Raw genomic sequence first — 12,103 nt, forward strand, 5'->3', positions numbered from 1 at the left:
TCGTGTTCTCTCTACCTCTTTCTCTTTCACTCAATCTTCCGAGGACACAGTTGGAAAGCAGCCATGTGTCAGCCAAGAAGAGAGTTTTCGCCAGAACACAACCAGGTCGGCACACTAATCTCAGACTTCTACCCTCCAGCCCTGTGAGAAAACAAATTTCAATTTTTTAAGCACCGCCTCCCCACTCACCATTCTTTTGCATATTTTGTTACGGCAGCCACAGAGGACAAGACATACAAGCAATCCACATGTATTGTAGAAAAATATTAGAAAATATGGAATACAAATCACCTATGTTTTGCTAAAAGATAATCCATACTCTCTCTAGGCACTTTTCTGTGTTATACATAATCACATGTATTTAAAAATGGAATCAAGTATTTTAATCTTTAAAAATAAAAAAAATTAAAAAATGGAATCATACTCTAGTTTTATAAACATCTTTCTTTAATATAATATGAACACTTTTCTCCATAAATCAGTTTTATATATCACATTTTTTCATACGTCCAGAACATTCTATTGTACAGATTTCCAAATTAACTGGTCTCCTTTGGTTGGACATCTAGGTTTATAATTCCTTCACCTTTGTGTATATATAAAGATATATATATATATATGTATAAATATATCTGCAAGAAGATCAAATATTCAGGGTTGATTTCCTTTAGGGTAAATCAACCCTGAATATTTATTATAAGGACTGAAGGTGAAGCTCCAATACTTCGGCCACCTGATGTAGAGAGCCAACTCATTAGAAAAGACCCTGATGCTGGGAAAGATGAGGGCAGGAAGAGAAGGGAGCAACAGAAGATGAGATGGTTGGATGGCATCACTAACTCAATGGACATGAGTGTGAGCAAGCTCTGGGAGATAGTGAAGGACAGGGAAGCCTTGGGTGCTGCATAGTCCATAGGGTTGCAAAGAGTCAGACACTCAGACCCTGAGCGACTGAACAACAATACCTTTATAAGCTAAATTGTGATGAATAGTTCATGCATACAATAGGGAATATTATCTCATCAGGATAAAAGAAAGAAGCACCTAATATTAATGTTGTTACAGAAGAGAGTGTTCCAAACTGAGAGTGAAAAAGCTGAGGCCACATACCAAGCATGTGGCAAAAGGGTTCTTGTCCTCTCTCTCCTCCTTCAAAAATGCTTTCCATCTCTAGATGCCCACCAAGTGGCCTTGAATCAGGTCCTCCAGTATTTTAGTTTTCTGTCTGATAATAATGTATGCTCTCATTAATTCTTTATATAAGTGACCCAGGGACTTCCCTCGTGAGTCAGTGGTTAAAACTCTGCCCTTCCACACAGGGTAGATAGATTCAGTCCCTGGTTGTGAACTGAGATCCTGCATGCCATGCAGATGGCCAGAAACAAGTGACCCAAACCAGCTGTCGCTGTGTTCAGCAGAAGACGGAATTGTTGACTCTTGTAACTGGCTGGGAGCAGGGCTAGACCAGGTCCAGATACACACACCATGATGTTAGGAAGGTGTCTGTCTCCATCAAACTGGTCATCATCTCTCTCGATTTCTCTTTCAGGCAGATTATTCTCTCCCTGCCTTTTGTCCAGATTCATTTCCTGACAGCTCTAAGTCAAGTGAGAAGATATTTGTTCCCAATCTTCCATCATAAGTCCCAGAATAGAATCCTATTGGCTGGCTCAGGTCATGCACTGATCTCTCAGCCAGTCACTGCAGTCACAAGAAGAGCGTGCTCTGATTGGCCTGGTTTGAGTTGTATGCCCTGCTGTGGACCTGGAGCTGAGGTCACTTACTCCCATCTATTGTGGATGAGATGGGAGTGAGGGAGTTCACCGAAGGAAAACTGGAGTGATTGTGTCAGAAGAAGGGGGCTGGGTGCTAGATAGTCGAAACCAGTAGGTGCTATTACACTGGACAAGTAAATGCATCAATAATGAAAAAAGAAAGCTTTTTTATGAACACGGCAACATTCTTGCCTTGTGTGGTCCATGCTGTCTCCACCAACTGGGGAAGGCAGCAGTGCTTGAACCAGCCCTGCCATTTTGACTGCTTGAAGTTGGTTTAGAGTTGATATTTGTTGAAATTATTTCAGCATGTGTGTCTGGCTTCCTGTCTCAGTCGCAGGCATAGACGGAACGTTCAGAGTGAGGAAGAATGTGTGAGCCAGCGGGAGAGACAGAACACACAAGAAGTCTGTGCCAAACCAGCATCGCGTTTTCTTTAACACTTTGTTCAGTTGTCCCGAAGTAAAAGAACTTTTTCTAAAAATAAAACCAAATATTATAAAAGCTATACGATCAAATGATTTAGAACAAATTATGGGTTTAAATGTGCAAATAAAAATTTAAAATAAATATCTATCCATGTGTGTATGTGTGAATGGTGTGTGTGCGTGTGTGTGTGTTCATGCCCATGTGTGTGATTTGCCCCCTCCCCCTCCATGTCCCTCCACCACCTCTCTCCCTCCCCTTCGTGCCCCCTCCTTGCCATGACTGATAACCCTGAAAGCAGAAGGCTGAAACTATGATGTTCAGCTTATTAAAAGGCTTTTATTGAGCTCAAAATAATTAAATTTGTCTTTAAAAGCATCTAACTTGATCGAGTGAGCAAATGCAAAAATGAATTTTTAAAATTCATGGAGTTAGACTCCTGCCTGCTCTTTTCAGGCGTGAGCAAAGTCAGGGGAAGCTGCAAAGGATGGAGTCAGGGTCTGGCTCTATAATCATCTGATCTGCCCTTTGTCCCTTTCCAGCTAGTTAACCCCTTGAGGCTTGAGTCCCAAGAAAAGTGACTTGTCCAGAGAAGTGTATGCCAGATGCCACTGGTTTCCCCATCATATGGAAACCTGCTTCACCAGTTCCATGTCTGTCCACATGGGTCCAGCTTCCAGCCAACACTCCTCGGCCCTGGTGCCTGAGGCTTTCTCTGGTCCAGAAGCTTCTCTGCCCACCATGCTGCAGGCCAGAAAGCCCGGGGGACTGACACAGGTGTGAGCAGGCTCCTCCAGGGATGGGAGTGGAGGGTGAGCACATCAGCTTCCCCGCCCTCTGTGGGGAACCCCAAGAAGATGCTCCCCATGTGCCCATGTGCCCAGCATTCCTAATGCCTTCAAGCGTACCCAGGTGGCTTGCTTGCTAGCAACTGGTCCATTGTTCCCCTGCCCCAGGTTCCCACTGCCCTCCCAGGGTTTCTTGGCATCACCTCCCAAACAATTACTTGCATTCAACTCTGTGCCTCAGGGTGTGCTTCTGGGGCTCCCAGGCTCAGACAACAACTTGTAAAGGGCTGGAAAAAGACACCAAACTATAATATGAAGTCAGAGCACCTTGGAGAGACGGTCCCCTGTGAGGAAGGCATGGACGGACCTGTGTGTGTGTGTGTGTGTCTGTGTTCAGGGCTGTGTGTGTCTGCTCAGGTGTGGACACACAGTCACCAAGATTTGTTTTCAACCAGATATATCTAAAATACTATTTCAACATGGAAAAACTGTAAAAATTGTCAATGAGAACAGCAGTCTTAAATATTGGACTCTTTCCTACTAACGTGTCAGGGTTCTGCCCCTCTGAGGACTTAGGACAGTGCTCTGCTCACATGGACACTATACAATGGAAGTGAGAAATAGATTTAAGGGACTAGATCTGATAGATAGAGTGCCTGATGAACTATGGACGGAGGTTCGTGACATTGTACAGGAGACAGGGATCAAGACCATCCCCATGCAAAAGAAATGTAAAAATGCAAAATGGCTGTCTGAGGAGGCCTTACAAATAGCTGTGAAAAGAAGAGAAGCGAAAAGCAAAGGAGAAAAGGAAAGATATAAGCATCTGAATGCAGAGTTACAAAGAATAGCAAGGAGAGATAAGAAAGCCTTCCTCAGAGATCAATGCAAAGAAATAGAGGAAAACAACAGAATGGGAAAGACTAGAGATCTCTTCAAGAAAATTGGAGATACCAAGGGAACATTTCATTTAAAGATGGGCTCGATAAAGGGCAGAAATGGTATGGACGTAACAGAAGCAGAAGATATTAAGAAGAGGTAGCAAGAATACACAGAAGAACTATACAAAAAAGATCTTCATGACCCAGATAATCACGATGGTGTGATCACTCACCTAGAGCCAGACATCCTGGGATGCGAAGTCAAGTGGGCCTTAGAAAGCATCACTATGAACAAAGCTAGTGGAGGTGATGGAATTCCAGTCAAGCTATTTCAAATCCTGAAAGATGATGCTGTGAAAGTGCTGCACTCAATATGCGAACAAATTTGGAAAACTCAGCAGTGGCCACAGGACTGGAAAAGGTCAGTTTTCATTCCAATCCCAAAGAAAGGCAATGCCAAAGAATGCTCAAACTATCTCACAATTGCACTCATCACACACGCTAGTAAAGTAATGCTCAAAATTCTCCAAGCCAGGCTTCAGCAGTATGCGAACCGTGAACTTCCAGATGTTGAAGCTGGTTTTAGAAAAGGCAGAGGAACCAGAGATAAAATGGCCAACATCTGCTGGATCATGGAAAAAAGCAAGAGAGTTCCAGAAAAACATCTATTTCTGCTTTATTGCTATGCCAAAGCCTTTGACTGTGGATCACAATAAACTGTGGAAAATTCTGAAAGAGATGGAAATACCAGACCACCTGATCTGCCTCTTGAGAAATCTGTATGCAGGTCAGGAAGCAACAGTTAGAACTGGACATGGACCAACAGACTGGTTCCAAACAGGAAAAGGAGTACGTCAAGGCTGTATATTGTCACCCTGCTTATTTAACTTCTATGCAGAGTACATCTTGAGAAACATCGGGATGGAAGAAGCACAAGTTGGAATCAAGATTGCTGGGAGAAATATCAGTAACCTCAGATATGCAGATGACACCACCCTTATGGCAGAAAATGAAGAGGAACTAAAAAGCCTCTTGACGAAAGTGAAAGAGGAGAGTGAAAAAGTTGGCTTAAAGCTCAACATTCAGAAAACGAAGATCATGGCATCTGGTCCCATCACTTCATGGGAAATAGACGGGAAACAGTGTCAGACTTTATTTTGGGGGCTCCAAAATCACTGCAGATGGTGACTGCAGCCATGAAATTAAAAGGCGCTTCCACCTTGGAAGGAAAGTTATGACCAACCTAGATAGCATATTGAAAAGCAGAGACATTACTTTGCCAACAAAGGTCCATCTAGTCAAGGCTATGGTTTTTCCAGTGGTCATGTATGGATGTGAGATTTGGACTTTGAAGCAAGCTGAGCCCTGAAGAATTGATGCTTTTGAAGTGTGGTGTTGGAGAAGGCTCTTGAGAGTCCCTTGGACTGCAAGGAGATCCAACCAGTCCATTCTAAAGGAGATCAGTCCTGGATGTTCTTTGGAAGGACTGATGCTAAAGCTGAAACTCCAATACTTTGGCCACCTTATGCGAAGAGTTGACTCATTGGAAAACACCCTGATGCTGGAAGGGATTGGGGGCAGGAAGAGAAGGGGATGACAGAGGATGAGATGGCTGGATGGCATCACTGACTCGATGGACGTGAGCCTGAGTGAACTCCGGGAGTTGGTGATGGACAGGGAGGCCTGGCGTGCTGTGATTCATGGGGTCACAAAGAGTCGGACACGACTGAGCCACTGAGCTGAACTGAACTGGGAACTGAAATGTTTGCTGCTGCTGCTGCTGCTGCTAAGTCGCTTCAGTTGTGTCTGACTCTGTGTGACCCCATAGACGGCAGCCCACCAGGCTCCCCCATCCCTGGGATTTTCCAGGCAAGACCACTGGAGTGGGTTGCCATTTCCTTCTCCAATGCATGGAAGTGAAAAGCGAAAGTGAAGTCGTTCAGTCGAGTTCAACTCTTCGAGACCCCGTGGACTGTAGCCTACCAGGCTCCTCCATCCATGGGATTTTCCAGGCAACAGTACTGGAGTGGGGTGCCGTTTGGGCCCCCTCAATAAATTCATTTGTTGGAGCCCTACTCCACAATGTGATGGTGTTAGCAGGTGGGGACTTTGAGAGGTAATTAGGATTAAATGAGATCATGAGGAGGTAGCCCCCACGATAAGATTAATGTCTTTAAAAAAAAGCTATTCATTTCATTTATTTTTTTGACCTCTCTGTGTGGCATGCAGGATCTTACCTCCTCACAATGGATCAAATCCATGCCCCGCCCTCTGCAGTGGAAGGCGGCATCTTAACTACTGGACCACCAGGGAAATCCTGAGACTAGTGCCTTTATAAGAGAATCACAAGAGAGCTTGCTCCACCTCACCCCCACCTGCTGAAGGCACACTGAGAAGACAGCATCTAAGAACCAGGCTTCCCTGGTGGCTCAGATGGTAAAGAATCTGCCTGAAATTCAGGAGACTCAGGTCCAATCCCTGGTTCGGGAAGATACCCTGGAGGAGACAATGACAACCCACTCCAGTATTCTTGTCTGGAGAATCCCACGGACAGAGGAGCCTGGTGGGCTACAGTCATGGGCTTGCAAAGAGTCAGACACGACTGAGTGACTAACACTTCACTTTTTCATGGGATGCTGGGAAAGATTAAAGGTAGGAGGAGAAGGAGGCGACAGAAGATGAGATGATTGGATGGCATCACCGATTCAATGGCCATGAATTTAAGCAAACTCAGGGAGACAGTGAAGGACAGGGAAGCCTGGCATGCTGCAGACCACGGGGCCACAGTGTTGGACACGGCTTAGTGCCTGAACAAATACAACAATAAGATTGCTAGAAGAATTGAAAAAAATAATGTAAAACACTGGAAATAAGGCCCATAATAAGCATTAAGTAAATCAGTTGCTATCCGGTTGCTCAGTGTTTTAAGAAACGTCTTTAGGTCACATTGTAGGGTGTGGTTTAGTCACTAAGTCCTGTTGACTCATGACCCTGTGGACTATAATCTGTTAAGAATTCTTTGTCTATGGGATTTTCCAGGCAAGAATACTGGAGCAGCTTGCCATTTCCTCCTCCAGGGGATCTTCCCAACCCATGGATGGAACGTGCTGCTCCTGAATTGGCAGGTGGATTCTTTACCGCAGGGCGGATTCTTGAGCCACCTGGAAATTTCAACTAAGCCCGCCTTTAAAACAACACATTTTTAATTACTCATTCTTTCAAAAACAAAATTCTACCTGCATATTTTCCACATATTCCCCCCCCCATTTTTTTTTAATGAAAAGAAGTCACGAATTAACATGTAAAAGATTCTGCTGTTGCCCCGTCTTCCATCTTATACTTGACAACACCCCAGAGTACAACTCACTTGGGGCCACGATCCCCCAAAGACCAGGAACCCTGGCCCTCACGGTCTGGCTCTCTGAATTTCTTCACTTTATTTTATTTTTTAAAGGTGAAGGCCTTTAAATATATATATATATTTATTTATTTGACTGTGCCAGGTCTTACTTGTGGCATGTGGGAACTTAGCTGCCCCAACAGGGACTGAACCCAGGTCCACCTACATTGGGAGCATGGAGTCTTAGCCCCTGGACCACCAGGGAAGTTCCTGCATTTCCCCATTGTATGTTGTAGGTATAGAAGTCTTAGCACCTCAGGCCTATGGATGCCTCAAGAGTCCATGAAAATGTTTGAGCTCCAAAATATGGGGGGGAAACCTTGCAAAATCAGACTCAGTAAATGTTTAATTAAACATCTAGAAGACATAGCATTATGTCAGGTTCACTAATTGCTCCATTTAATCACCATAAAAATTTCAGGCTACTGCATTATGTCTGAAATAAATTCATAGGTGAGATCTCTTCATTGTGCAAGAATGCCCAAGAATACTGACCCTTTGGTGGAGGAGTTGTGGCCAATTATAATTAAATGAATTTCTTGTAGGCAAAGCGTTTTAGAAGCAGCATTATCAAAAAATCTTTTGATTATAAACAAGTTAAAGGATTATATACGAGTTTGATGTGAATTCATTTCAATCTATTTTGGGGGGATGTGGGGAAGGACTTTCTAAAAAGAATCAGGGCAGGGGGAGGAAGGGGAGAACAGCCTGATGCTGGCTAAGCCCCCTCCCCTGGACTCACACAGCCTTCTCAAGGTGGCAGCCCCCTCCCCTGCTGACTTCCTGCCAACACTCTCCAGCACCTAGGCGACCTCTCCAAATCCCCAGCTCACCTTAGATGAACACCTTCCAGTGGGGCTTCTTCTGCCCTCAGGGAAAATCACAAGTTGCAAATCACAGCCTTCAATGCCCTGATCCCTGCCCACACCATGACTTGTGTCCTCCTGCTCAAGAGTCCAAAATGCAGTACTTGGATTCAGTCTCAATAATGACAGAATGATTTCTGTTCGTTTCCAAGGCAAACCATTCAATATCACAGTAATCCAAGTCTATGCCCCAGGCAATAATGCTGAAGAAGCTGAAGTTGAATGGTTCTATGAAGATCTACAAGACTTACTGGAACTAACACCCAAAAAAGATTTCCTTTTCATTAGAGGGGACTGGAATGCAAAAGTAGGAAGTCAAGAAATACTTGGAGTAATGGGCAAATTTGGCCTTGGAGTACAGAATGAAGTGGGGCAAAGGTAAACAGAGTTTTGACAAGAGAATGCACTGGTCATAGCAAACACCCTCTTCCAACAAAACAAGAGACGACTCTACACATGGACATCACCAGACGGTCAACACCAAAATCAGATTGATTATATTCTTTGCAGCAAATGATGGAGAAGCTCTATACAGTCGGCAAAAACAAGACCAGGAGCTGACTGTGGCTCAGATCATGAACTCCTTATTGCCAAATCCAGACTAAAATTGAAGGAAGTAGGGAAAACCACTAGACCATTCAGGTATTCAGTTCAGTTCAGTTCTTAGTCATGTCCGACTCTTTGCGACCCCATAAATCGCAGCACACCAGGCCTCCCTGTCCATCACCAACTCCCGAAGTTCACTCAGACTCATGTCCATCGAGTTGGTGATGCCATCCAGTCATCTCATCCCCTGTCATCCCCTTCTCCTCCTGCCCCCAATCCCTCCCAGCATCACAGTCTTTTCCAATGAGTCAGCTGTTCGTATCAGGTGGCCAAAGTATTGGAGTTTCAGCTTTAGCATCAGTCCTTCCAATGAACATCCAGGACTGATCTCCTTTAGGATGGACTGGTTGGATCTCCTTGCAGTCCAAGGGACTCTCAAGAGTCTTCTCCAACACTGCTACTTCCACCGTATAGTCATAAATCCTGGAAGTAGCAAATAGATTCAAGGGATTAGATCTGATAGAGTGCCTGAAGAACTATGGATGAAGGTTTATGACATTGTACAGTAGGCAGTGATCAAGACCATCCCCAAGAAAAAGAAAGCAAAAAGGCAAAATGGTTGTCTGAGGAGGTCTTACAACAGCTATGTAAAGAAGAGAAGTAAAAGGCAAAGGAGAAAAGGAAAGATGTAAGCATCTGAATGCAGAGTTCCAAAGAATAGCAAGGAGAGATGAGAAAGCCTTCCTCAGAGATCAATGCAAAGAAATAGAGGAAAACAACAGAATGGGAAAGACTAGAGATCTCTTCAAGAAAATTAGAGATACCAAGGGAACATTTCATTTAAAGATAGGCTTGATAAAGGACAGAAATGGTACAGACCTAACAGAAGCAGAAGATATTAATAAGAGGTAGCAAGAATACACAGAAAAACTATACAAAAAAGATCTTCATGACCCAGATAATCATGATAGATCACTCACCTAGAGCCAGACATCCTGGTATACGAAGTCAAGTGGGCCTTAGGCAACATCACTATGAACAAAGCTCGTGGAGGTGATGGAATTCCAGTCAAGCTATTTCAAATCCTGAAAAAATGATGCTGTGAAAGTGCTGCACTCAATATGCCAGCAAATTTGGAAAACTCAGCAGTGGCCACAGGACTGGAAAAGGTCAGTTTTCATTCCAATCCCAAAGAAAGACAATGCCAAAAAATGCTCAAACTATCTCACAATTGCACTCATCTCACATGCTAGCAAAGTAATGCTCAAAATTCTCCAAGTCAGGCTTCAACAGTATGCAAACTGTGGACTTCCAGATGTTCAAGCTGGTTTTAGAAAAGGCAGAGGAACCAGAGATCAAATTGCCAACAGCCATTGGATCATCGAAAAAGCAAGAGAGCTCCAGAAAAACATCTACTTCTGTTTTATTGATTATGCCAAAACGTTTGACTATGTGGATTACAATAAACTGTGGAAAATTCTGAAAGAGATGGGAATACCAGACCACCTGACCTGCCTCCTGATAAATCTGTATGCAGGTCAAGAAGCAACAGTAAGAACTGGACATGGAACAACAGACTGGTTCCAAATTGGGAAAGGAGTACATCAAGGCTGTATATTGTCACCCTGCATATTTAACTTATATCCAGAGTACATCAAGCAAAATGTTGGACTGGATGAAGCCCAAGCTGGAATTAAGATTGCCGGGAGAAATATCAAATGAAGAAGAACTAAAGAGCCTCTTGATGAAAGTGAAAGAGGAGAGTGAAAAAGTTGGCTTAAAACTAAACATTCAGAAAACTGAGATCATGGCATCCGGTCCCATCACTTCATGGCAAATAGACGGGGAAAGAGTGGAAACAATGACAAATTTTATTTTGGGGGGCTCCAAAATCATTGCAGATGGTGACTGCAGCCATGAAATTAAAAGATGCTTGCTCCTTGGAAGAAAAATTATGATCAACCCAGACAACTTCTTAAAAAGCAGAGACATTACTTTGCCAACAAAGGTCCATCTAGTGGAAGCCATGGTTTTTCCAGTAGTCATGAATGGATGTGAGAGTTGACCTGTAAAGAAAGCTGAGTGCTGAAGAATTGATGCTTTTAAACTGTGGTATTAGAAGAACTCTTGAGAGTTCCCTGGACAGCAAGGAGATCCAACCAGTCCATCCTAAAGGAAATCAGTCCGGAATATTCATTGGAAGGACTGATGCTGTAGCTGAAACTCCAATACTTTGGCCCCCTGATGTGAAAAACTGACTCACTTGCACAGATCCTGATGCAGGGAAAGATTAAAGGCCGGAGGAGACGGGGACAACAGAGGATGAGATGGTTGGATGGTATTGCCGACTCAATGGACATGAGTTTGAGTAAATTCTAGGACGGGAGTGGACAGGGAGACCTGGCATGCTGCAGTCCACAGGGTCGCAAAGAGTCAGACACAACTGAGCAACTGAACTGAACTGAACTGGTCAACTCCTCTTACCAGCCACCACGTCCAGGAGTGGTGGGGGACTCAGGACTTGGCCTTAGTCACCCATCAATACCTCGATTGAGCAGATTGGCTTTTTCTGCAGTTGAAATGAGAAGTGGAACCAGGAACTAGCAAGAGGAAGGCTCACTTTCACCCCCCACTCCCTCCCGGCTCTAGCACCTAGCACATAGTCTGGGATAAAGGAGGCACAAGGAAGTACTTGATGCAAAACCAGATGAGTGAATGGGACTGCTTTGTCACTCAGGGAGGGACAGATGGGGGTCAGAGTACCAAGACACAACAGTGCCTGCTCACGGAACACACACTTTGCTCTGCTGGGATCTTCTGGAGGACGATCTCGGGGAAGCTTGCAAAGAAAGATCCCGGCAGAGCTGCTCGATCCCCTTTCTCCAAGGGAGAAATCAAAATTCAGAAAAAGTACTGAGGGGTTCAGGGCATAGAGCCACGAGATCAGAACCCCGGATCAGAATCCCAAGTCTGTCCAACTCCAGGAGACAGTGATGGCCCAAGGAGCCTCCCTGACCTGTTCCTTGAAGGGCAGTGAATGTAGCCTGGGGAAGATGGCTTTGGGGCAGAACCTTTGGGAGCTGCACAGAGAACCTGCTGCCTCCCGTAGCCCCTGGTCGGATCTTTGCTCCTCACCCTCTACCATAGCTCTTGAGATCTTGTGTAATCTCTGTCTCCCTCTGGCCACCTCTGGTCCTCTGACCTTTGCCCCTGGACAAAGGCAGTAATTATTGTCTCCACTTGGTGCCTTCAGACCTTTCCACTTCCTCCCCCTGAGGTTGAATTCCCAGAGAAACCATGATCATAACATTCAGGCTGCCTGGTAGAAAGGAGACTGCATTTTGCCAACACAATGTGCAGCAAAAATATCTCTCTTTTAAAAGGGAGAAAGAGAGAGAAATTTAAAGACTCAAGATCAGTA

General features: G+C 44.4%; 1 long non-coding RNA gene across 5 annotated transcripts in view; it reads right to left on the reverse strand.

Moving 5' to 3' along the window:
- Nucleotides 1-8,605: 8,605 nt before the first annotated feature.
- The window catches only part of LOC105606212 (uncharacterized), a 38,517-nt gene continuing 35,019 nt past the window's right edge, over nt 8,606-12,103 (reverse strand). For all 5 annotated transcript variants that reach the window (XR_006055665.2, XR_009595956.1, XR_006055666.2 and 2 more), the window contains 2 exons: nt 9,663-9,767; nt 8,606-9,165 (listed from right to left, as the gene is read on the reverse strand). This is a non-coding gene — a long non-coding RNA (uncharacterized LOC105606212). The remainder of the gene's footprint in view (nt 9,166-9,662; nt 9,768-12,103) is intronic.

This window comes from Ovis aries, chromosome 13 (genome assembly GCF_016772045.2).
Source record: "Ovis aries strain OAR_USU_Benz2616 breed Rambouillet chromosome 13, ARS-UI_Ramb_v3.0, whole genome shotgun sequence".
Classification (NCBI taxonomy): Eukaryota; Metazoa; Chordata; class Mammalia; order Artiodactyla; family Bovidae; genus Ovis; species Ovis aries.